This window comes from Myotis nattereri (genome assembly GCF_964212035.1).
Source record: "Myotis nattereri genome assembly, chromosome: 21".
Lineage (NCBI taxonomy): Eukaryota > Metazoa > Chordata > Mammalia > Chiroptera > Vespertilionidae > Myotis > Myotis nattereri.
The window spans coordinates 1079285-1103937 of record NC_138097.1 but is presented as its reverse complement, the minus strand read 5'-3'; the positions used below and the strand labels follow the sequence as shown (position 1 = coordinate 1103937).

The window sequence follows — 24653 nt, the reverse complement described above, 5'->3', positions numbered from 1 at the left end:
ATTCTCACCTCACAAAATGTCACTCGTTTAATTCCCTCCATCCCCCCCAAAAATTCTCAGCTCACGGGCTGAACAAAAATAGGCGATGAGCCCTGACCGGTTTGGCTCAGTGGATAGAGCGTTGGCCTGCGGACTGAGGGGTCCCAGGTTCGGTTCCAGTCAAGGGCATGTACCTTGGTTGCGGGCACATCCCCAGTAGGGGGTGTGCAGGAGGCAGCTGATGGATGTTTCTCTCTCATCGATGTTTCTAACTCTCTGTCCCTCTCCCTTCCTCTCTGTAAAAAAATCAATAAAATATATTTTTTTAAAAATAGGTGAGGAGCCACAAACTGCCCATCTCCAGATTGACTAAAGAAACACCTTTCGTGTGAGATGGAGGGAGGCTGGGGGGACATGGGACTTAGCACGGAACTATTAACTGTGGGTTCTCCGACCCAGAGCTGAGTGTATACTAACTAGAGGCCCAATGTGCGAAATCGGTGCAGGAGGCCTTCCTTCCCCGGCTGCCGGCACCGGCTTCCCTCTGGCACCCGGATCCCGGCTTCCCTCGCAGCCCCGGCTTCGTCCGGAAGGACGTCCAGTCTAATTAGCATATGACGCTTTTATTATTATTGATAAGTGTTACTCTGCTCTCATAGCCGATCAATGATTCTCTCTCATCATGGGTGTCTCCATCCCTCTCCCTCTCCCTGCCTCTCTTTGGGGGAGGGAGAGGGAGAGGGAAGGGACTGGGAGAGGCAGGGTTCATCCCAATTTGCACCCCTAGATATGGCTGACATGGAGCGTTGCAGCTACAACGAGAAAAATGACAGGCAGCTCTTGGTACAATCCCACCCTCTTTTTTTTTTTTTTTAATAGCAAAGGTGGAAATTTATTGAAGAACAAGTACAGACTCCCACGTGGGGAGGGGGATAGAGTCCCCAATCCCACCTCTATATAGCACACAGTTTTTTACTCACCAAGACGGAATAAATCAGTGCCTTAGAAACTATACAATCATTCAATCACTGAGCCTGGGCAAGATCTATATTCCAGAAACTGACCGCTAGTGCCTGCCTGGTCTGTTTTCCGTCCTCACTCATCTCCACCTTATTCACTATTAAATTACACCGACACAATCTGTCTCCCCTCTTCTGAGACGGGACCCGGTAATGGCACAGACTGTGTTCATTCACTGATGCTGAAGATACAGCCAGACGAGGCAGGCCTGCGTTTGCTGGATGCATGGAGGAGAGGGCCCGCCCCCGTGCCAGCGCACAGCTAGCGGTGGGCAAGCCTCGCCCCGAGGCATCAGGCTCTTGGAAAAGAAAATGGGGCGGCTGTTTGCGCAGAGAACTGGCGGTCGGGCGGCCAGCAGGGGCTGCTGCATGCAGTTCACTGAACAAGATGGTCGGCCTCATGCTACGAGCTCTGCCAATGCAGCCACCTCAGAGGGGCTCACACAGCCACCTGCCTGACGTAGCAGGCCGGACATGGCGATTTTATGAGTCAAACGAAGTTGCAGCCAATTTTATGTTCTCAAACTGACCCAGGTTCCGTATCACAGAATTAGCCGTATTTGCCCGGCCGGCATGGCTCAGCGGTGGAGCGTCGGGCTATGAACCAGGAGGTCAGGGCACAGGCCTGGGTTGTGGGCTTGATCCCCAGTGTGGGGCGTGCAGGAGGCAGCCGATCCATGATTCTCTCTCATCACTGATGTTTCTCTCTCTCTCGCCCTCTCCCTTCCTCTGAAATCAATTAAAAAGTATATATTTTTTAAAATTAGACATAGTTATTACCTGCACAAGGCATCCCAATATCCTTTTTTTCCCCCCGGGAAAACCCCACTGGAATTTTCCCAGTGGTCTCCATATTCCTGGACTTCCACTCCCTTTTCTTCTCCAACAGACTAACATAAAGGAAGATCTGCACACGCACACATAACCCTTCCTTATGTCCCCTCCACTCCGACCTGAAACACTGTAAGACAATCAGGCAACCTGTGTTTCACCTCCCACCCCACCGGCCCTTTCAGGGGTCCCCTCTCCTAAGGCAAATCTCCAGCTTAGTTTCCAGTATCTGCACATGAGTATCTCCCCGATTGGTCACCCTGTCAGTTCCAATCTCCTCTGTCCCCTGAAAGTCTGTACGTCACGTTTTATACAAACAACTGGCTTTCCTGTTTCACAATATTGACAGAACGCGCTCTGTGCCCAGACTGCTCTGAGCACTTTGTAACCATCGACTCCTCTGGTCCTGTAACATCCTGTGAAATGGGTATTGCGAACACCCGCGTGTCACAGACGGGGGCCGGAGGGTAAGTGAATCGCTCAAGGTCACCCAGCTCTTCGCCGATGGGGCTGAGATCAACCTTGGCCCCCGGCCGCAGTCGAGGCTCCAGCCAGCAGTCCCCAGGGAGCCCCGGGGGCCTGAGACCCTGCGGCCCCTCCAGGAGCCCGGGGCTCAAAGCCATTTCCCCACCAGGGCTTGCTGTCTGCCCTCCACGGTGCCGCCCGCTGTGAGCGCCGGGAGGGCAGACCACGGCGGCGGCACCCGCTGTGCCCGGCAGTCCCCGCAGTCCCGGTCGCCGCCCTCAGCAAAAGCCACGTCACTTCGGAACATCCTCAGAGAAACCACCTTACTCGTGTGATGGATCCTGGGCTGACTGCTCCTGGCTGTGTCGTCCCCTCTGGCCCACTCTGGGACGAGGGCCCCGGGAAGCAGAGGGAAGCCTTCCCCATCCTGGGTCCTGTCCCCAGGCCCCAAGCTGAAGCTACCCCGGGGTGAGCTGTGTTCCATTTAGGGGGGAAGCGGCTAAGGAAACGCCGTCCAAAATTCAGGGGACAAGCACCGACGGCTACTTACAATCACCAACATCGTCCTTCACTACGAACTGGAATGTGGACAAGGAACGAACAATGTGGTTTGTAGGCAGAAAATATAAAAGACAAGAGCCACGCTAGACAGAGGGAGCAGTTAGTCCGTCTGCAGGGCTGGATCCCAGTGCAGCGGGGATGCCGGCCCGACAGCACCCGACGGAGGCTGTGTGCGCGTAGTCTCCTCGAGCGCCCAACCCCACCGTGGCCGGAGAAAGCCTCGGGCTTCTGTACACGAAGGGGCAGTGTCCTAGCAGAGGCCTGCAGGTACAGTGAAGAGGTGACCAAAGCACGCGGCCGTGAGGCCCCGCGGCCAGTCTCCGCCTGAGGCCAATGCCAGGCACAGAGGAGGCACTCAGGTCGGTGCTGGAGGAATAAACGACCGATTCCAAAACTGTGTTCCTTAGAATATTATCAGGAAAGACATGGCAAAATGCGATGCCTGTTTTATAGCCTCTGCCACAGCTCTGAGCTCAGGGCGCCGTACTGTACTTACTGTGGTGCCCACTGCCCTCCTGGGGGCATCAGAGAAGTCCATGACACACGCTTCCGCTCTCCAGAATCAGTTCAGGGACAGGAATGTCTGATTTGCATGTATCTGCTCAGATAGCGCATCTAATTCCAAAACCATGAATCTTCCTTATCAGCCACAAAAACACAAAATGCTAAGCAGCATCTTCACGGGGTGTATATGAAAAATGCCCAAAATGATTATTGCCAGGTATTCCAGGAGCTGATTCATCTTTTTTTAAAATTATATTTTTAATCAGAGAGGAAGGGAGAGGGAGATAGAAACATCAACGATGAGAGAGAATCATGGATCAGCTGCCTCCTGCACACCCCCCACTGGGGAGCGAGCCCAAAACCCGGGCCTGTGCCCTTGACTGGAATTGAACCCGGGACCTTTCAGTCCGCAGGCCGATGCTCTATCCACTGAACCACACCGGCCAGGGCTGATTAATCTTTTTTTTTTTTTTTAGTGAGGACATACTGCCTTGGGAAGAGGGACAGCAAACACATGGTGGGCAGAGGAGTTACTGTCCTTCGCTGCGGAACTGCTGCGGACCCAGGGGCCACGCGGGGCAGCGAGGCACGGGGACAGGGCCGAGCACCGACTGCTCCGTCAGGGCGACCAGCGCCGCCACCTCCCACCTGCTCAGGCCAATGGTCGTGCAGAGGCAGCGACAGGTAACCGCGAACAGAGCGCGGCTGCTGGGTGCCACCCAGCCACACTTACGGCCACTGAACCGAGTGTCACAGAATTCTCACAGCCCAAAACGGCTCTTTTACGAGGAGAGAGCAGGAATGGAGAAAACACTGAGATAGAGGATCGGGTAGGAAATATCTGCCTCCAGCAGAAGCGTTGCTTTTGGTGTTTTCACACACCACGTTTCACTTTATTTTCTTTTATAAATATCTATGTTTATTATTTCAGGGAGGAAGGGAGAGGGAGAGAGAGAAACATCAATGAGAGAGAATCACGGATCGCTGCCCCCGGCTCGCCCCCACACTGGGGATCGAGCCCGCGACCAGGGCCTGTGCCCTGACCGGGAATCGAACTGTGACCCCTGGTTCAGAGGTCGATGCCCCGCCACCGAGCCACGCGGCCTGGGCAGCTGCACTATTTCCACACACACGGGGAGAGCTTATCAGCGCTGAAGGCAGCTCCTTTCAGCTTCTGGCAGGAGCATCCCAGGCGGAGGAGCTCTGATAACGAGGCAGGAAGTGATACCCAGCGTTCCGGGAGACCCGGGTGAAGGCACCCCCCCTCCTGTCCCCCACAGAAGCTTCCAGAGCAGAAAGCGCTTCGCCAGCACCTGAGCGGGAAAGACAGCTCCCTCCAATCCCAGAAGCAGCGATGGCGACAGAACTCACACAGGGAAGCAGGGCACCGAGTCACCGTTGCCCCATTTCCCCCAAATCCTTAATATGATTCCCCCGTGTGTTCCTTCTGCCTCATCTCAGCTTAAAAACCAGCTTCAGGCCTATATTCTCAAGGCCTCCTTCACCTTATTTTTGACACGAACTTAAAAAGAGAGGAGGCTAGACCAGTGGTCGGCAAACTGCGGCTCGCGAGCCACATCCGGCTCTTTGGCCCCTTGAGTGTGGCTCTTCCACAAAATACGGACTTCTGCGCATGCGCCACGAAGTTTCAACCGCACTGTCCGTGCGCGCCCACACGTGGTATTTTGTGGAAGAGCCACTCTCAAGGGGCCAGAGAGCCACCTGTGGCTCTCGAGCCGCAGTTTGCCGGCCACGGGGCCAGACCATCCCAGTACACAGGACAGCACCCATGAAACTGGGCCGTACACAGGAAGCACCAGTAACCGGAGAGTGAAACCTCACTTTAGACCTTAAAACTGCACTGAAGTGAGACCTGCCAGCACTAACCAAGGAGATGACAGTGTTTCCCCTTCAGAGCTGCTGAAAGATCAGCAACTGGGAACCCTGGAGACGGCACACTGCGGTGTCTGCTGACCAATCGGGAAGGGAAAATACTGGGCACACCGACATCTCGAGCTCCCGTTTCTGAGGGGACTGCACGCCTCCGTCATTTCTGCCACGAACCTCTGACGACTGCCTAAGAAGGCCCCCGGTCAGGGCCGATCTCCCTACGCTCTCTACGTGCCTGCTCAGTCCCCATCCTAGAGACGGGCAGCTCTGATTTTTCTTCAGCCAACACATTGGTGATGTGACAGCAAAAGCTAATTGACCTGAATGCAGACAACATTCCTTCCAGTCCACACCTCCCTAAATAGTTGGTAAGATTTCATAAACCTTTATCCATACGCGCATCTGGACAACCATGCCTTCCTCCAAAGGGAAAAAACATCCCACTAAGAGCCTCTCTCTGAGTCCCGCTCCTAAATCTACGAAGAACCAAAACGAAACAGGAAAAGGCGGAAAAAAATTAGACCCCCGCCCCCCCAAACTGAGTCTTAAGATGTTAACTTTTAGTATGAAAAAAAGAAAGGATTTTTCTTCTTCAATGGGCATTTCTATTATCAACACACTTTTAAAAACCAAAGTTGGTAAGTTTACAAGATTTCCAATTGCATTTAGGGAACAAGAATTCCTTTACTTTGAAGTATATGCTCTCTGATCAAATAGAGCTATTTTTAAAAAAATTATCTATACTAACAAAAGGGTAATATGCTAATTAGACCAGACATCTTCCGGACGTCCTTCCGGACAAAGCCATGGTGGCAGGGACCGAGGCAGAGGCAGTTAGGGGTGACCAGGCAGGCAGGGGGGAGCAGTTAGGGAGTGATCAGGCCAGCAGGTAGGGGTGCTTAGGGGCGGTCAGGCCGGCAGGCAGAGGCAAGTTAGGGGTGATCAGGCTGGCAGAGGAGCAGTTAGGGGTGATCAGGCTGACAGGCAGAGGTGGTTAGGGGCGATCAGGCAGGCAGGCAGGCAAGCAGTTAGGAGCCAGCGCTCCTGGATTGCAAGAGGGATGTCAGACAGCCCCGAGGGGTCCTGGATTGGAGAGGGTGCAGGCCGGGCTGAGGGAACCCCCCTCCCCATGCACGAATTCCGGGCACAGGGCTTCTAGTTAATTATAACTTAATTTACCCCCAAGAGCAATTTCCTACATTAATACCTAACATCATATTCCCAAAATTATTTTTGTGGTTGTTTGGCCCAAATACGAATTTTAAAAGGCTGAAATCAACTGAGAAATAAACAGCAATCTAAAGAATGATCATCTTTTGCTTCACAGTGAGATTCGTAATGTGGGTTCCACCACTTAACATAATTCTGGAAAAAAGACACAAAAACTAACGATACTTAGCTATTAAGTGTTATTCTCAAAAATACTTCATAAATAAAATCTACCACCCCATTCCACCCTCAGGATCCTACCCACCAAAATGAAAAAAGAAAAAAAAAAGATCCTAAGAAAATCTCTCATCATGCTGACGTGAGGCACCTTGGAGCAGTTAGATTAAAAAGTGGTCGTTGCTACGCCCAATTACAGAGGGTTCGGGCTGAAGGCTACTCACACAGTTGAGGATGATGAGCAAACAGCTGTCCTGTGTCTTGAGACAGACATTAGCGTCCTGCCTTCCCTAAGCTCATAAGCAGCTACTTAAAGTTTGAGTTTTATGCAAGAAAACATGTTAAAGCTTCAGTGCTTTCCTGCAGCAGACTTCAGATTCATTCCTGTAACACAGTCAACAGGAAACAGAGTTGAGACAGTTAAAATCGACCATGCACATTGTCATTGCCTAAAAGTTTAAGGGGCGCTTTCACTATCACAGTTAGATAAGAAAGGGTGGGAGAGGCACAATTCAGAAAAAAGATAATTTCATTTGGTATTTCACACCAATGTATAATCTTGCAACAAGTAACTTGACCATATTTTTTTTGCCTGGCCATGAGCCAGGGGAGCAAGGGTTACTTTTTTCAATCATTTGTAAGCAAAGCAAGCCAGCTAGGTTGTTGTTTTTGTCCCGTAAGGCTTGGCTAATTTATTCAGCATAAACAAGGAAAGAATAACTATTACAGCGATGCGGGGACCTCAGGGTCCCCACACTACCCCTGGGACCCTCCCGCTTGGGGAGGATGAGATTCTGGGTCCTGCTGTGACAGGGGCAGCGGCCACATTTCTGACATTTGCTCTGAAGGTTCTGGCACATCCCCCAGATCCAAGTGTCTATGGCACCATTATTGCTACAGGCTGATCAATGTTACAAGGCTTGTCTGAAAAATAAAACCGCATTCACTCAAAACATCCCAGAACACCCAGGTAACGACCTTTCCCTTACATATACAATACTGGAGCCCGGTGCATGAATTCGTGCCCGGGTGGGGTCCCTCGGCCTGGCTGGTGATCGGGGCCACAGGATATTGGCCGTGGGAGCGCACTGATCACCAGGGGGCAACTCCTGCGTTGAGCGTCTGCCCCTTGGTGGTCAGTGCGTATCATAGCGACCGGTCGGTTGGTCCCTTAAGCTTTTATAGATATAGATTGGCCTCAATTTCTACAGTAAATTTTAGGGAAAACTTTAGGATTTCACAAACATAGTAAACTTACTATTTATATTAGCAACATGGTTTAAAAATGCCGTGAGCGCCCTCGCCAGTTTGGCGCAGTGGATAGAGCGTCCGCCTGCAGATCAAAGGGTCCTGGGCTCATCCCGGTCAAGGGCACGTACCTCGGTTGCAGGCTCCTCCCCGGCCCTAGCCTTGGTCAGGGCCCATGCAGGAGGCAACCAATCGATGTTTCTCTGTCTTTCCCTCTCCCTTCCTTTCTCTCTAAAATCAATGGAAAAATATCCTCTGGTAAGGATAAAAAAATAAAAAATAAAAATGCCATGAGAAATAGCAATCAAACACTAGAATTTCATAAATTTTCAAGTATTATTTAATGCTGACTTTTTTTTTTAACATTTTTTTTAAAATATATTTTATTGATTTTTTACAGAGAGGAAGGGAGAGAGATAGAGAGTTAGAAACATCGATGAGAGAGAAACATCGATCAGCTGCCTCCTGCACATCCCCCACTGGGGTTATGCCCGCAACCCAGGTACATGCCCTTGACCGGAATCGAACCCGGGACCCTTTAGTCCGCAGGCCGATGCTCTATCCACTGAGCCAAACCGGTTTCGGCGACTTTTTTTTTTTTTAATATATATTTTTATTGATTTTTTTACAGAGAGGAAGGGAGAGAGATAGAAAGTTAGAAACATTGAGTCAGCTGCCTCCTGCACACCTCCTACTGGGGATGTGCCAGAAACCAAGGTACATGCCCTTGACCGGAATCGAACCAGGGACCCTTCAGTCTATAGGCCGACGCTCTACCCACTGAGCCAAACCGGTTAGGGCATTAATGCTGAAATATTTATTACACCTTTGCTATGCCCTATAAGATGACTGAAGGTTTCAGGGCTCATTTGAAACAATCAAATGCTTCTTTATAATCTACTTATACTACACCTATAATTCCAGGCCCTCGCCGCCACCTCAGTTAGCTAGAGCATCGTCCGTATACACCAAGTTTGCAGGTTCAATCCCACCCAGGGCACACACAGGAATCAAACAATGAATGCATACATAAGTGGAACAACAAATCAAGGTTTCTCTCTCTCTGTCTCTCTCAAATCAATAAATAAAATGTAAACACATAATACAAGACCTCATACAAGTTGTAATTTTATGGAATAATTTTCACACAAGTTAAAGTAACTGTCCCAGGATCTGTGCCTCCGAGAACTGATGAAACCTGATTTTCACTGCAAGTTTAAAGGAGCCTGCTGTGCTACCCACAATGACTGGAAAATAACTGTGCCAATCTCGGGCTGAAAAACAGAAGCAAGCTCTTCGTACAACATTTAAGAAATGATTCAGGCAAAATTACCAAAAAATGTTACCGTTCTTTTTTTCTTTCTTTAAAAAAATATATTTTACTGATTTTTTACAGAGAGGAAGGGAGAGGGATAGAGAGTTAAAAACACTGATGAGCGAGAAACATCGATCAGCTGCCTCCTGCACACCCCACTGGGACGTGCCTGCAACCAAGGTACATGCCCTTGACCAGAATCGAACCCAGGACCCTTGAGTCTGCAGGACGCTCTATCCACTGAGCCACACCGGCCAGGGCAAGAATGTTACGGTTCTTTGTGGACCACAGTTTCATGAGGACTAGTACAGACCGAGTCTCAAAGTATCCCCCACAAACCACCAAAGGAAAAACAGTAACTTTTAAGTGGACGAATCTGCAGACACCACAGATTCCGGTGGAGATCGAAATTAGTGCCGCGGTAACGGGGCAGGCGGCCATGTGCCCCTGACGTGGTGCCCGGAGCAGCACACACCAGCACCGCAGTTCGGCCCCAACTGCGCTTCCTAAACACGATCACAAGGACACGCCCGACAAACCCATGCTGAGGCGATTCTAGAAATAAACGGTTTGCCGTTCTCCAACATGCCAATGTCATGAGACAACGAAAAGCTGAGGAAATGCTCCGGTTAAATGAGAACAGAGACCTAACCTCCAAGTGCAATGAATGGTTCTGGGTTGGATCCTGGACCAGAAGAAAAGCTATAAAGAACATCGCTGGGAAAACCAGAGAAATCTGAACGTGGACTGAGAACTGTGTTAGAGAACTGTATTATGTCAGTGTTAAATGTCCTTAATTCAATAACTGAAATTTCCCCGGAACTATGGGAATGCCCTTAGTCTCGGAAAACACACATCTAAGTATTACGTGGTAAAGGGCGTGACACATACAACTTATTCTTGAACAGTTCAGAAAAGAGTAACATAATCACAGAGGATAACCGAGCAGAAAGTTAATAAGTGGTGTATCTTGCCAACGGGTATATGGGAATTATCTGTATCATTAATGCATATAAATAAATCTGAAATTATTTCCAAATAAGACCTGAAAAAAAATTAACATTTGAACCTGACATTCTTTTTTTAAAAATATATTTTGTTGATTTTTTACAGCAAGGAAGGAAGAGGGATAGTTAGAAACATCGATGGGAGAGAAACATCCATCAGCTGCCTCCTGCACGCCCCCTACTGGGGATGTGCCCGCAACCAAGGTACATGCCCTTGACCGGAATCGAACCCGGGACCCTTCAGTCCGCAGGCCGACGCTCTATCCACTGAGCCACACCGGCTAGGGCTGAACCTGACATTCTAAGGATTCTGCATACCTAATAAGGGAGCCAGAATTCCTATAATCTCCACACACCCAACAGCAATGAAGTACAAGAAGCGGTGCTCTTGTTCCAAACATCCCGTGAGGGGTCAGTGCAGGGTGGGACTCTGTGGACCTGAGTCACGTCCACGTCCACCTCCTCCCAACCTTGTTACGTCCGCAGCTTCCGCAAACCGCACTGCCGCTGAAGAGAGACCAACTTCTCTAACCAGACACGCTGGCCTTCCATGGGGACACAGCAGAAGTGTGTCCCCTGCTAAAAACTCCAAATTACGTTCTGGTTCCGCCAGGGAGCAAGGCAGAACGAGGGATCACTCCCACAGGAAAACAGGAAGACAAAACTCGGTGACGCCAGTAAGAGGCCGAGGAAGCTCCCATTCACTACAGGCATCGGAATGTCTCCCCCCAGAGGCCCACACACCAATGGGTCCACCCACACCTTCCAGGGGCAGAAACCTGTGAAATGAAGGGGGGAAAACAGAGAGAGGATCTGAACGAAAGAACATGCAAGACTTTTCTATTAAGAAGCAGAGCCTGCCGGCCGGGGTGGCTCAGGGTTGAGCGTCCACCTATGAAGCAGGAGGTCACAGTTTGATTCTGTCAGGGCACATGCCCGGGTTGCCAGCCCGGTCCCCGGGGGCCCATGCAGGAGGCAGCCAATCCATGATTCTCTCTCTCCCTCCCCCTTCCTCTCTGGGATCAATAAAAATATTATTTTTTTTAAAGAAGAAAAGCCGCCCTAGCCAGTTTGGCTCAGTGGATAGAGCATCGGCCTGCAGACTGAAGGGTCCCGGGTTGGATTTGGGCCAAGGGCAGGTGCCCGGGTTGCGGCCTCAATCTCCACCCGCTACCCCCAATAGGGGGCGTGCAGGAGGCAGCCGATCCATGATTCTCTCTCCTCATTGATGTTTCTCTCTTTCTCTCTCTCTCTTCGCCTTTGAAATGAATAAAAATATTTTTTAAAAAGACTGAACTTTAAGAAAAGCCTTCCATGTACATTAGAGCGAAGGCCCCGCCCCTAGGTACTGCACACACATCCACACAACGACGTGTCCTGGACTTTTCATAGGGGCCTGGCCTGAAGGGCCAAGAACCAGGAACATCCCCAATACCCACCGAACGGTGGTGCATTCACCACCTGTGAACGATCCACCCACCGAGCTCTCCTTCAGCCACAGCGACAGAGCGGCTGCTGGGGCTGAGGGCCTGGGTGTCTCCAGCTTGTTACGCGAAGGGAGTGAAGACAGACAGAGGCCACACTGTGGGATTCTCTGATAGGAAATGCCACAGGCAGCCATGACAGAGAGCAGACGGGGCGAGTGCAGGGTCCGCCCAAGGGACACAAGGACACTCTGGGGTGAGGGCCATGTTCCCTGGTGGCCACGGTGCTGGGCTTGTCACAACCAAGACGGCACACTGAAAAGTGGTCAGTTCTGCCCGGCTGGCGTGGCTCCGTGGCTGAGCACTGACCCAGGAACCAAGAGGTCCCTGGTTCGATTCCCAGTCAAGGGCACATGCCCAGTAGGGGACGCGCAAGAGGCAGCTGATCGACGATGTTTCTCCCTAATTGATGGTTCTCTCTCTCCATCCCTCTTGCTTCCTCTGTCTCTAAAAAGCAATAAAAAACATTTTAAAAAAAATAAAAAAGTAAATTTTATTATATGCAAATTTACCTCAATAAAGCTGATTTAAACAATAAAAATAGGACAAAGGAGTGGAAACGGCCATTTTGATTCAAAATATGACTCGAGTAATCCTGTGCTGGATGGAAGATAAGTATCACAAGCCTGAGTTATGCCAAGAGGATCCATCTGACCAACGAGTTTAGGTTTCAACAGGTATCAGTTTTCCACTAAGTAAATATTTTATATCTTAAAATAATTTTCTAACTAATTATTCTCATTATTTCTAAGCAGAGAAACAAAACTTTTTCCTTTCTTACCTTCCCTCTACACTCACTTCTTAGATCATGTCAACACCTTGAAAATGATGAGGTACCTTCACCCTAGCTCAGTGGTCAGCAAACTCATTAGTCAACAGAGCCAAATGTCAACAGTACAACAACTGATATTTCTTTTGAGAGCCAAATTTTTTAAACTTAAACTATATAGGTAGGTACATTGTGATTAACTTAATGAGGGTCCTCCTAAGGCTTAGGAAGAGCCACACTCAAGGGGCCAAAGAGCCGCATGTGGCTCGCGAGTCGCAGTTTGCCGACCACGGCCCTAGTTGGTCTGGCTCAGTGGATAGAGTGTTGGCCTGTGGACTGAAGGGTCCCGGGTTTGATTCCGGTCGAGGGAACGTACCTCAGTTGCAGGATCGATCCCTAACAGAAGGCGTGCAGGAGGCAGCCGATCAACGATTCTCTCATCACTAATGTTTATCTCTCTCTCTCTCCTCTCCTTTCCTCTCTGGAATTTATAATATATATGTATATATGTATATATATATACATATTTAAAATAAAAAAACTATGTGGTACCTTGAACAAGGTCAACTTGGACTGCTTTTTAAAGAACACATCATTATTTTACAATAAACATGAAGCATGAATTGGAGCTTGAACGTGTTCATCGCCAATTTTTAAAGTTGTGTGTGTAGGAGTGTATAATTCTGACAAATTCTACTAAACGTTATTTGCTAGTTTTAGATTTAAAGTATAAAATTGACATGAGCAGCTCAATCATTAAAGTTACATTACAAAATAATTCATATTCCTAAGGCGTTCTCAATTTTTCACAGAACTTTATTTATTTATTTATTTTTTTTTTTAAATATACTTTATTGATTTTCTACAGAGAGGACGGGAGAGAGATAGAGAGCTAGAAACATCGATGAAAGAGAAACATTGATCAGCTGCCTCCTGCACATCTCCCACTGGGGATGTGCCCGCAACCCAGGTACATGCCCTTGACCGGAATCGAACCTGGGACCCCTCAGTCCACAGGCCGACGCTCTATCCACCGAGCCAAACCGGTTTCGGCAGAACTTAATTTTTTTAAAAAGGTACTTCTCTTGAAAAGATTAGTCACCAGTATTCAAGTATAAAATTAAAGATTAACTTATAGTAAACTGGGTAATTTGAGGCCAAGAGACTTCTTAGTAGAACGTTTGGATCTCAAAAGTATTTTTACAAAAAATATAATTAAGCCCAGCTTGTGTTGCTCAGTGGTAAGCATCGACCTATGAGCCAGGAGGTCATGGTTCGATTCCCTGTCAGGGCACACGCCTGCGTTGTGGGCTTGATCCCCAGTAGGGGGCGTGCAGGAGGCAGCCGATCCATGATTCTCTCTCATCATTGATGTTTCTATCTCTCTCCCTCTTCCTTCCCCTCTGAAATCAATAAAAACCTATTTTAAAAAATATATATAATTAAAAACGTTTACTTGTTTACCACAAAGTTAACACAAAAGCTACTACCCATCTAGTAACATTTTTAATTCTTAACAACTGATATGTTTTTAATACCATTTCAGTTTATTATAAATATGTTCAGTAAGGATACACAGTTGATTTTTTTTTAAGTATCCAACAACCATTAAGTCATTTTTCCCCTATAAAATTCTCTTGCATCCATCTTGGTTAACAGTTATCTTGCAGAGAAATACTATCGGTAGGGCGGGGGGATAAAATGGACACATATGTAATACCCTTTGTAATACTTTAAGCAATAATAAAAAAAAAATACTATCAGTTACAAGTGAGATAAATGTATAAAGAAAAAACCACGGACAAAAACATCACTTCTTAGAAACGAAGCGCACATCGATACGCATGTCACTTTCCTGGCCAAGGTTAGGCGTGCAGTTTTTTTGTTTGTTTTTATTTTGTTATAAGAAAGGCATTTCTGGTATTAGATGGTAAGACACACTCTGGCATAGCTTTCTTTTTAAAAAATATATATTTCTTTTATTGATTTCAGAGAGGAAGGGAGAGGGAGAGCCAGAAACATCAATGATGAGAGAGAATCATGGATCGGCTGCCTCCTGCCAGCCCTCCAATGGGGATCTAGCCCGCAACTCGGGCCTGTGCCCTTGGCCGGAAATGAACCTGGGACCCTTCAGTCCACAGGCCGATGCTCTATCCACTGAGCCACACCGGCCAGGCTAGGCGTGCAGTTTGATAGCACTGGATGTCAGGAGTCATCGGTCTTGCTCAGACTGCATTTCCAGTCAGTACCTGGCACAACCCTGCATGGAGCAGGTCCTCTATGTTGACAGAGTTCTAGGCACTCAAACGTTTACATAACGAATTCACATTTGACCTGCATTTACCCACATCACAGAAACAAAAGCTGGTCCCGCTGGTGTGGCTCAGGTGTGGCTCGGGGGTTGGGCATTGACCCAGGACCCAAGAGGTCACCTGTCTGCCCACCAGTGAACATGCCTGGGCTGCGGGTTCCATCCCCAGCAGGGGGCGACAGGTGATGGTCCTCTCTCTCTCTCTCTCTCTCTATCCTTGTCCCTTCCTCTCTCTCTAAAAATCAACAAAACATTAAAAACAAAACGAAACTCTGAACCCCTAATATATCACCTATAGGAAATCCAATCACCCAAGTAAAAATCTAACGAACAAACGTGTCCCCCTTTAATCTGTGGGGCCAATCAGGGGATGCTTGAACAGTGTAGAGCGTACGAGTCCAGTGTCAATGAACTCCTTTCCTCCCTCCGGTCATTTAATCTATGACAATCTAAACATGATATGCCCAATGACAAGTCTGCTTTTAAGACTTTCTAATTTGTACTATATTCTCTTTGAGAATTTAATGGCACCAATAGGTCATTATTAAAAGCATATCTATATCTATATCTATACTAATAAAAGGGTAATATGCTAATTAGACTGGATGGACAGGACATCTTCCGGTCCTCCTTCCAGACAAAGCCACGGTGGCAGGGGCCGAGGCAGAGGCACTTAGGGGTGATCAGGCCGGCAGGCAAGTGGTTAGGAACCAGCGGTCCCAGATTGGAGAGGGTGCAGGCAGGGCTGAGGGACTCCCCCCGCCCCCCCGACCCGTGCACAAATTTCGTGCACCAGGCCTCTAGTATATATATAAAGCACAATTGAAGGAGTCTCTTTTTCACACCATTAAAATACCCTACATGCGTATTCTTATTACTTCTAATACTGAAGAAAACTAGTAATTTGACAAATTTTCAAATTTCAAGTCTCCCTTAATTAGGAAAAGAGGAAGCGCATCAGCTCTGAAAGTACTCAGGGGTCCACACCGGAACCTGCACTGATCGGGCGCCGGCGTTATGTAGAGACCGACCACCCTGGTGACCACCTTGGTAATTGCAGGCTCCTGTGCCAGTGGTACCTGACGGACTGTCTGGCAGGCCCACGCCAGCCACTCCCAAAAGGCCCTTCTCTTCTATCTCTATGTGTCGTTATAAAACACAGAATAAATTACTAAGCACCATACTCTCTGAAGCACTTAGCATTCGGGGGGGAAATTGTTTCCACTTCATCGACAATGTGCTCTATTTATCTATTGTTCTCCTCATTGATTGGCCCTAATCCGCTGGGTGAGGGCCAACTGGCTCCAACACTGGCCTCAGTATATTTACGGCTCGGAGGCTAAAGTCCCACCGAGCTGGCTTCGTGTCAGCCAGAACCAAAGACCCAAGGGACTCTGAGTCACAATTTCAGGAGCTAAGCAAGTAGAAAAAGCCAAGTTTTCCTGAAATGATCACTAACCATGGATTTCCCTCTATAACCTTTACACCGGTGTTTCTCAAACACACGGATTAACAGCATCAGAAATACTATGCACACCTCTGTGTCCCACTCCACACCGACTGACTCCATTTCTGGAGCCCGAGCCCAAGGATTAGCACGCTCCACCCAGTTCCCGAGGGAGTTTCAGGTTCACGTTCGAGAACCACTACCTTAGTCACCTTTTCCTACTGGAAAATAGTGCTTTAGTACAGAACACAACCCTATGTAATAAAAGCCCAGCGGCCATGACAGCGAAATGACCAGAACGACCGCTCGACCAGTCGCTATGAGGTGCACTGACCACCTCTAGGTCCCGTCTCCCGCCCCCGCCCCTTCAGGCCCCGATGGCAGGATGGCGAATGGGAAACCGGGGTGGATGGCGGTGGTGGGACTGGGGACTGGCGAGCGGGCGGAAGATGGCCCTGACCGCAGGCTGGGCCTAGGAACCCTACCCACGCACGATTTCGTGTGCTGGGCCTCTAGTAAGTACGTATTTACAGTTGAAAGAAAAATGGTTTCAAATTACTGCTAAGTTGGTAACTTTAGAATAACTGAGGTCAATTAAAATTAGGTCAAAAGCTGCAATTCAAAAAATACCTCTCAAAAAACCAATGGTTTCTTATAATAAACTCTGGAGAACCACTATTTAAAGTTTTTGCAAGTGCTTTTTGTTGGCGCGAGGTAAGAAAACATGGTCAGTTCTAACTACAGCAGGTGGTAGGGAACAAGTGATTTTACCTTTCCAGCATTTAGAGATGACAACTAAAATGAGGGAGGTATTAATATACAGAGTCGCTACTCATATTTGGGGACAAAAAGGGAGTAGCTACCAAGATTTGAAATCCATTGAGAAAAGAAACATTATATGTTTTATGCAACTGCCTAAAAATTTAAGAGAAATTATTTTGCATTCTGTTTATGAAAGCTAATTAATAGTCTTTTCAAAGGATATATTATTTTATTATTATTAAATATTATGTTTAAAACGAATTAAATGAACTGTCACTTTGCATTTTTATTATTCTAAAATCAGCAATTATTCTGGGTAGTGATATATGCCAAATTAAAAATCTGAGCCCAGCCATGGTGGCTCAGTGGTTGAGTGTCGAACTATGAACCAGGATGTCATGATTCGACTCCCGGGCTTGATCCCTGACCATGCAGGAGGCAGCCGATCAATGATTCTCTCTCATCATTGATGTTTCTATCTCTTGTTCCTTCTCCCTTCCTCTCTAAAATCAATAAAAAAATATTTTTAAAAAATTTGAGGAGAATGGCATTTTCTGCCTCTACAATACCATAACGGTTAAAAACAAAACAAACCCAAACCCAAAAACTTCTGCTTTTATAATGAGCAATCATGCATTTTTATTAAAAGTTAATAACTGCATCAACTCTGGACTACAGAATTCAACCCTTTCAAAGAAAACAACATTCATCTATATTTTCAAAAGTTCTATCCACTTGATATTTTTCTCTTACTACCAAGATGCTTTCAAAACTACAGATGAATAAGGATGGTTTTTTAAGCCAACTGGAGGTGCTTTTGCCATAAAATATGCTAGTGGGGGATAATGAAGAGAAATAAAGAGGAAAGAAAGATAGTATTAGAAATAAAAAGTGATTCCAGCCGAAGCCGATTTGGCTCAGTGGATAGAGCGTCGGCCTGCGGACTGAAGGGTCCCAGGTTCGATTCCGGTTGGGGGCATGTACCTGGGTTGCGGGCACATCCCCGGTGGGAGATGTGCAGGAGGCAGCTGGTCGATGTTCCTCTCTCATCGATGTTTCTGACTCTCTGTCTCTCTCCCTTCCTCTCTGTAAAAAATCAATAAACTATATTTAAAAAACAAAAAAGTGATTCCACATCAGCTATTTCTCAGTTTGCCTCACCTGTTTTCTGGGTGAGATTAGCGGCAGCATCTCACGGTTTTGACGACGTGATATTTGATGTGAAAAATGTGTGGCCGGTTTTCCTACCTGAAGTGACCAGCAGCCTGACTGTGCTCACAGGCGGACGCTTCATACGCCTGGAGGCAAAGGAGGCCCCAGGTCGGGCTCACTGCTGCCTGAGGAGGTCAGCAGTGTATCACGCTCAGACAAAGCCTGTCACACCTGACCTCGCCCTCCTCTTACAGCCTGGCCTCCAGCTTTTATTAAATGTGAGGAATTCAACAGCTCTGAAACTCAAAACTTACCACACATGGTAACTACCTTTATGTTCCCTGTGTCTCATTCTTTTATCTTTTCATAGAGGCCCGGTGCATGAATTTGTGCACAGGTGGGGTCCAGCCGGCCTGCTCCAATGGGGGCCCATTGGGCCAGGCCGGGGGGGCGGGGGCGGGGAGAGGAGCTGTGAGCAATTAGCGGGCCGGCCCCACCCCCACTGGGGTGTTGGGGGCCAATTGGGGGCGACTGGGCCCAGATCAGGCTGGTTGGCTGCCACAGTGCACGTCATAGCCACTGGTCGTTCTGGTCATTTCACTGTTCCGGTCGCTGGGCTTTTATAGAGAGAGCTATTCTGCACATTCTGAAGTGTCTATCTTGTTTGGGATGTTCCAAAAAATTGTCAGAACTGCTTTAAAAGAAATGTTTTCCTTCAAGCACTTTTAGACGAAGGCCAAATGTTCGAGTCTCCCTAGAAGGAAGGCCTAGTGAGGAGGAGCCGAGGGGGGAAGGCTGGCGACGCAGAGGGCCGGCCCAGGAGGCACGGAAGGGCTTCGGCCAAGTTCAGTTCCAAGTGTGGAGCCACCGTCAGCGAAGGCGGCCGTGGGCCCACCAGGCAGCCTTTCTGAAAGGCCTCACTGGTCACACGAATGGACACCCGGAACTTTTTCAAAGTGTTTGGGGGCTGCAGGCGGGAATGTCCGGCGCAGAACTGGCTGGTGTGGCCTCGAACCCCAGGTAGGCAAGAAAGCTCAAAGGCCGACGAGCCGCACGGTGCAGAGTGGGGGCCAGGGCCAGAGCTGGAGGCAACCATCAGCCACAGGCAGGCAAGTCACCGAGTGAGGAGCCACCGTGGCCTGTGCCGAGATGGAGGAGGCAGCGCGTGGAGTCCAGCGATGCTGTGGCCGTAAACTTGACAGGAAGCTGTGGCTACCTGGGTGCAGGAGAAGGGAGGGAAAGGGTCCCAGAGAGCTGCGGGGAGGACAAAAGGAGCAGGTGGGTTTAGCTTGTTGAGGTCCAGGCATGGAGGAAGGGATGGCTATGGGACTCATGTGCAAATAAAAGTCCTGGATTTAAGACGCAGATCTCGGAACCACGCAGGCGCACGCATGTCACTGCACAAGGGGACTGGAGGTTACCCGAGAAGGGACTGGAGCCCTTGAGAACGGGGCAGGTCAGACCCTGTGCCATTCCCGGACTTAGTGGCTGTGAAGAGGGAACTTGCAAGGACGGACAGCTCCAGCAGGAGGGGCCCAGGCAGAGCTATCACACGCGTGGGAAAAAGTTATCGGCAACCGTTACCTCCTCACATTCGCTGGCTTTTACAGAGAAGCCATTCAGGACACACAGGGCCGACGGTCCCGTCTCCTGGGATGGAGAACAGGGACTGTCCCCGCTTCCAGGGTAAGTTGTACCGACTTACTGCCCATGAAAATCACCCCTCCTGTTATTAGAAAAAATAAAGCTCAGGTCCTCTCGATTCTAAAAGAATGAGATAGAGCCGTCACTCGTCTCATCTTGCCTCACCGTCACATCATTTCAGGAGTTCACTTCTCCCGCTAGGAAACAGGTTTCTGCCTCTGAAGCAAACTTCTTACTACAAGGCAGAACGAGATACCCCGGTGCAGCCAACCAGAGACAGGACCGGAGAGAAACCACCGGAAAGGATGAAAGACACGCCTTCCTCCAGGTTCCGGTGCCCCCAGGGGACCAGGAGAGGAGGGTGCCTTTGCCTGGGGTGCCCATTAACACGGAACCTCCAGCCAAACCTGAAATGACTTTCCCTAAAGTGTTATATTTAGTTACGTATCTTCATCTTTACCTGGCAGCAATAAAATTAATCGGTTAAGAAGAAAATTAAGTACATTTCCTCAAATGCAGGGCAAAGTTAATATTCATGACATAAATATTTAAGCACCAACACAATTTTTTAAACATGCAAGTGAAACTCAATCATTCTATTCACGAATAAAGTATGTATCTGTCTAAAGTCTGGCTTCTCTAGGAAATTCAAATGCCTAGAAGATGTTATTTCAGAAGAATTCTGTCACTAATTAAAAGTGGTTAGTTTTAAGTTTTTCTTTTCTTTTTCAAATAAGAAAACCAGTGTCTGGAAATTTGAACTTTTCAGGTCTAAGAAAATAGACACTAAAACAAACAAACAAACAAAAAAATGCAAAAATCCTTCCCCTGAAACAAACACAATAACCAACATTGGCTCGGAAAGTTGGACACACTAATTTATCAGTAAACTGAAGTAAACGTTCACAGATAAGTTATTTAAGTTTCAAAACGAGCGAGACAAATCCAGGGCACACCGGCTCAATCGTGGCTGCATCCATGAGTCGGCGCTTGACCAGGGCCTCCCACCGCCTCCCATTTGAAAGCGGCATTAGGACTGAATTGTCCTGGTTTTTACTTTAGAACAACTTTGCAAGTTTATTCTGAACAACAGTTAACAAGTTTCATAACGTGAGCGGGTGCAGCTCTTCCAGTTCACAGACTCTGGCCAAAGGCCACGTGATCAGCAGCTGCTGCCAACAAAGCAGGCTCTTAAAGAGGGACAGACAGACAGACGGCATGCGGGGACCACCTCGGGCTGCAGCCCTCTCCCCTTTAAGTGACAGCCTGTGAAATCCTAGAGGTGCTGACACACCCCTTTCAACCCTACATCTGCAGAGACACGTTCTGTATCTATGTGGCATTTTAAAAACTCAGAAACACGCCGACAGTGACAAAGGTGCCCGTGGCTGCTCAGGGCCAGGCAGAGGGGCGTCAGCTGGAGCTGCCCCCCGCCCCCCACCCTGCTCCTGAGGTGTGTTATTCCAGAAGGTATTTCTTCTGGCGTGTGCGTACCAGGAAAGCAGGCCTGAACCACAGTGCCCATGTGAAATACTAAGCCAGCGGTTCTCAACCTGTGGGTCGCGAGCCCTTTGGGGGTCGAACGACCCTTTCACAGGGGTCACCTAAGACCATCGGGAAACACATATATAATTACATACTGTTTCTGTGATGAATCACTATGCTTCAGTTATGTTCAATTTGTAACCATGAAATTGGGGTCACCACAACATGAGGAACTGTACTAAAGGGTCGTGGCGTTAGGAAGGTTGAGAACCGCTGTATTAAGCCCTTCGTGGATGGAAAGCAATAGATGTAATGAGTAAAATATCCAAAGATATAATTGCTCACTTAAAAAATTTCCCCATGTCCTTGAGGTGATTTTAATGTCCAGAAAATGGGTTTAGATCCATCTACATCCTGGAAAAGAGAATTGAAACTAGGCTGTTGGTTTAGGCAAAATGAGTGAACAAGTCCGAGGGCGGGAGAGGCACACGTTACCAGAACATTCCAGGGACACGTTAAAGAGCTGGAAGCACTGCCCGCTGGGGGCAACAGAAGCTAGAACAGCCTTTGAGAAAAGCGATGTGGCCAGCGAAGTGTTCGCATCCTCTGATCTAGGTAAGCCCACTCCGGGCGATTTTCCCAAAGCAAACGAACCATTTACAGAAAAGGGAAATATTCCTTAAATTTCCACACAGAAGTGTGTTCAACGCAATGCCATTTTAAATGGTGAAACATTAGGAACAATCTAAATATAACACAGGCAAAAGCCTAAAGGAAGGTCCCACTAACAAAAAAATTATACAGCAACAGAAATTAAAGCAAGTTGAACATCAGGTGATACAGTGCAGTAAGAAAAACACTGCACTTCTCTACAATTGTGGGGGAAATACAAGAACATGGTAGGACACAGAAGGGAAGATAAAAAAGGTAAGACCATCACACACAGATCTCGTGGGTGTGTGGGTGACTTTCCTTAATTTTTTAAAAATTATTATTACTATTATTACTGCTGCATCACTTAAGCGATAGAGTAGAAAAGCATTCATTTAAAACCACTGCGTGATCTGCAGAAGCGGTTTAGCAAATACAAGCATTATACTGGCTGAAATGCTTAGCCAGCGCTTGGGTTGATGACTCAAACTTTTATACCTTAATTTCTATGAAATCAAAGAGCAACAATGTGAAGAAACAGCATCTAAAGAAACTTCTGGCACTGCAGTAACACAATGATTTCCTAGGTGGGAACCGTCAACAGACTCACAGACCCTTTAGGAAAAAGTTCTGGTCGCCTACACGGAACTCACTTCCTGTCACAAAGCGTGTTCATCGCTCACCCACGCCTTGGAAATGAAGTTTGAAGGAGAAAGCAGCTTCACCTTGTCCGTACACAATAAATCACTGAATTCTTAGAGGAAAGCTAAAAGGAGAAGCATATTAAAAATGCGAACATATTGCTACATTTAGGATAAACTGAAGTTAAAAGGGGGGGTGCGCAGGGGGGAATTAACGGGCATTTCAGCGTTTTACACACACATTTCCCGTGTCGCGCAGCCGCTCCCCACCTCAGTTTCAGGAAAAGGACCTCAGGTCGCCCCCGGCTGTCGGCTGCGGAACCTGGCAGGTGACCCCGCAGGCCAGCCCGAGCGGAGCGGCTGCTGGAGAGGACCTGACCCGGACATTTTTTTTTTAAATGACACTCAGACTCGGACCTGAAAATCACGGTAAGAGAAAGTCGAGTTTGATCTCTCAACACCGATTTCCTGCCCAAACAGCCCTTTTGTTCTGCTCCCTGCCTAATCCTCACGGTGTTGGCATCAGAAACGGCGACCAGGACAAACCGGGCGGACACAGAGCGGAAGCGATCGGAGTGCAGGATGAAGGGTCAGGAGAAGAGGAGAACAAAAATCCTACCCACAAAACCTCCACAATGTTGTTTGCTTCACCTCAGATTAACTTCACTGAAGCTGTGCCCGGGGCAACCAAACCTGCACGCCAAGCCCCGCCCTCGCCCATTCCAGTGGCCCAGGCGCCAAGTCCCCGCCCCGCTCGCGAAACCGGCGCCTGTGATTGGACACGGCTGCTACCCATCATCCTAAAGAACTTTTCCTGGCTAGCAGGGTAGGTTACACCCACTAAACCCCCGGCGAAGCTGGTTTCTTAAAGGAACAGAACGGAATGTTCCCGCTGCCCCCTCCTCTGCTATTTGCTGACTCTTTTGTCTGCGTAAAAACAAATGAACTAACAGCCGTGAAAACCTCACAGAAGCAGCGTAAGTTTGTAGTTCGGCGACCAGCTGCTTAGAAAACGAGGCTTTTAGCATTTGGTATTTTTCAGAGCCGAGAAGACCCCCTTTTCAGGGAGTTAACATTTTGCCCGAATAGTTTACATTTTAGAGCGGCCACAGAAATCCACGGCCACGCTGCGCGGAGAGGCACAAAACAGCGTTTCCGCTAAGGCTCTGGAGACGCCTGGAACTCAGGTGAACGCACAGGTGACAATACCGAGCCCACCGCAGGGACGTCTACGCCGCCGATCGCATCCTGAGACTCACGGCCTCGGTGTAGCGAGCGCGAAATCGGCAGCGACACCAAAAATGGGTATTTCTGCTTAAAGCCGAAACGTGTTGGGCAGAAATGTCACTTCCCTGTCCGCACACGTACAGGTGTGACGATGTGTGTTTTCCGGGGTTCAGACTGAGGCGCCGCCAGCGGGCGTCTAGAACAGGAAAAGGCAACCGCTCTCAGGACCCGGGCAGGTGAGCAGCGCAGGATGGCCTGATGGTTGTTTGTGTTGTTTTTTAAAATAAGGGCGCATACTGTGTTGTGCTTTAAGGCGGCATGGGCGCCCTAAGACGCAGCTGAAGGGTATACGCCCCTTCAACTACTAAATCATAGTAAGTGTTATTTTTACTGTAGAGTTCCTAAAGAGAGCATATGGACTCTGATTTTTAAACAAACAAAAAGAGGCCTCGTATCACTTTAAGCGTTACTAAATTTGCTACCTATTACTCTATGTTTATTTCGTTGGAACTGCTTGTGTTTTAACAGGTTGGCCCATCAAATATGACTCCAACATGAATCATTATCTGACTGGACATTTACCTCATTCAATAAAGCTGATTTTTCACCTCTACCAAAAAATCTGACCGAGTTATAAAAACAAATTCAAAATGAAAGCAAATTAGAATGGCTCTTCTTCAAATATACGTTAAGTTTATATAAAGAATTTTCATATAAGTTTACAGTTTTCAAAGTTCAAAATCCTGCGAGCATTTTTCCTCCAAGAAAGTTCACATATTAGAGCACAAAGCCTGGGGGCCTGTTTTGAATAAAGAGAGAAGCCTTTGTGAGAAAATGAGAATGCACATAATTGCAAGGAGACCCGAATGCGGAGC

At 48.1% G+C, this 24653-nt stretch overlaps 1 protein-coding gene across 5 annotated transcripts in view; it reads right to left on the bottom strand.

Annotated features, from left to right (window-relative positions):
• Nucleotides 1-24653, bottom strand: part of ZFAND6 (zinc finger AN1-type containing 6) — a 47885-nt gene that overhangs the window by 15840 nt on the left and 7392 nt on the right. For 2 of the 5 annotated variants that reach the window (XM_081114933.1, XM_081114932.1), the window contains exon 2: nucleotides 6860-7019. The exons of 2 other annotated variants lie outside the window; for them this stretch is intronic. The gene's annotated coding sequence lies outside the window, so the exon portion shown is untranslated. Of the gene's footprint in view, nucleotides 1-6859; nucleotides 7020-23170; nucleotides 23279-24653 lie in introns of those variants that run through there. One more of the 5 variants, XM_081114934.1, reaches the window with a different exon arrangement.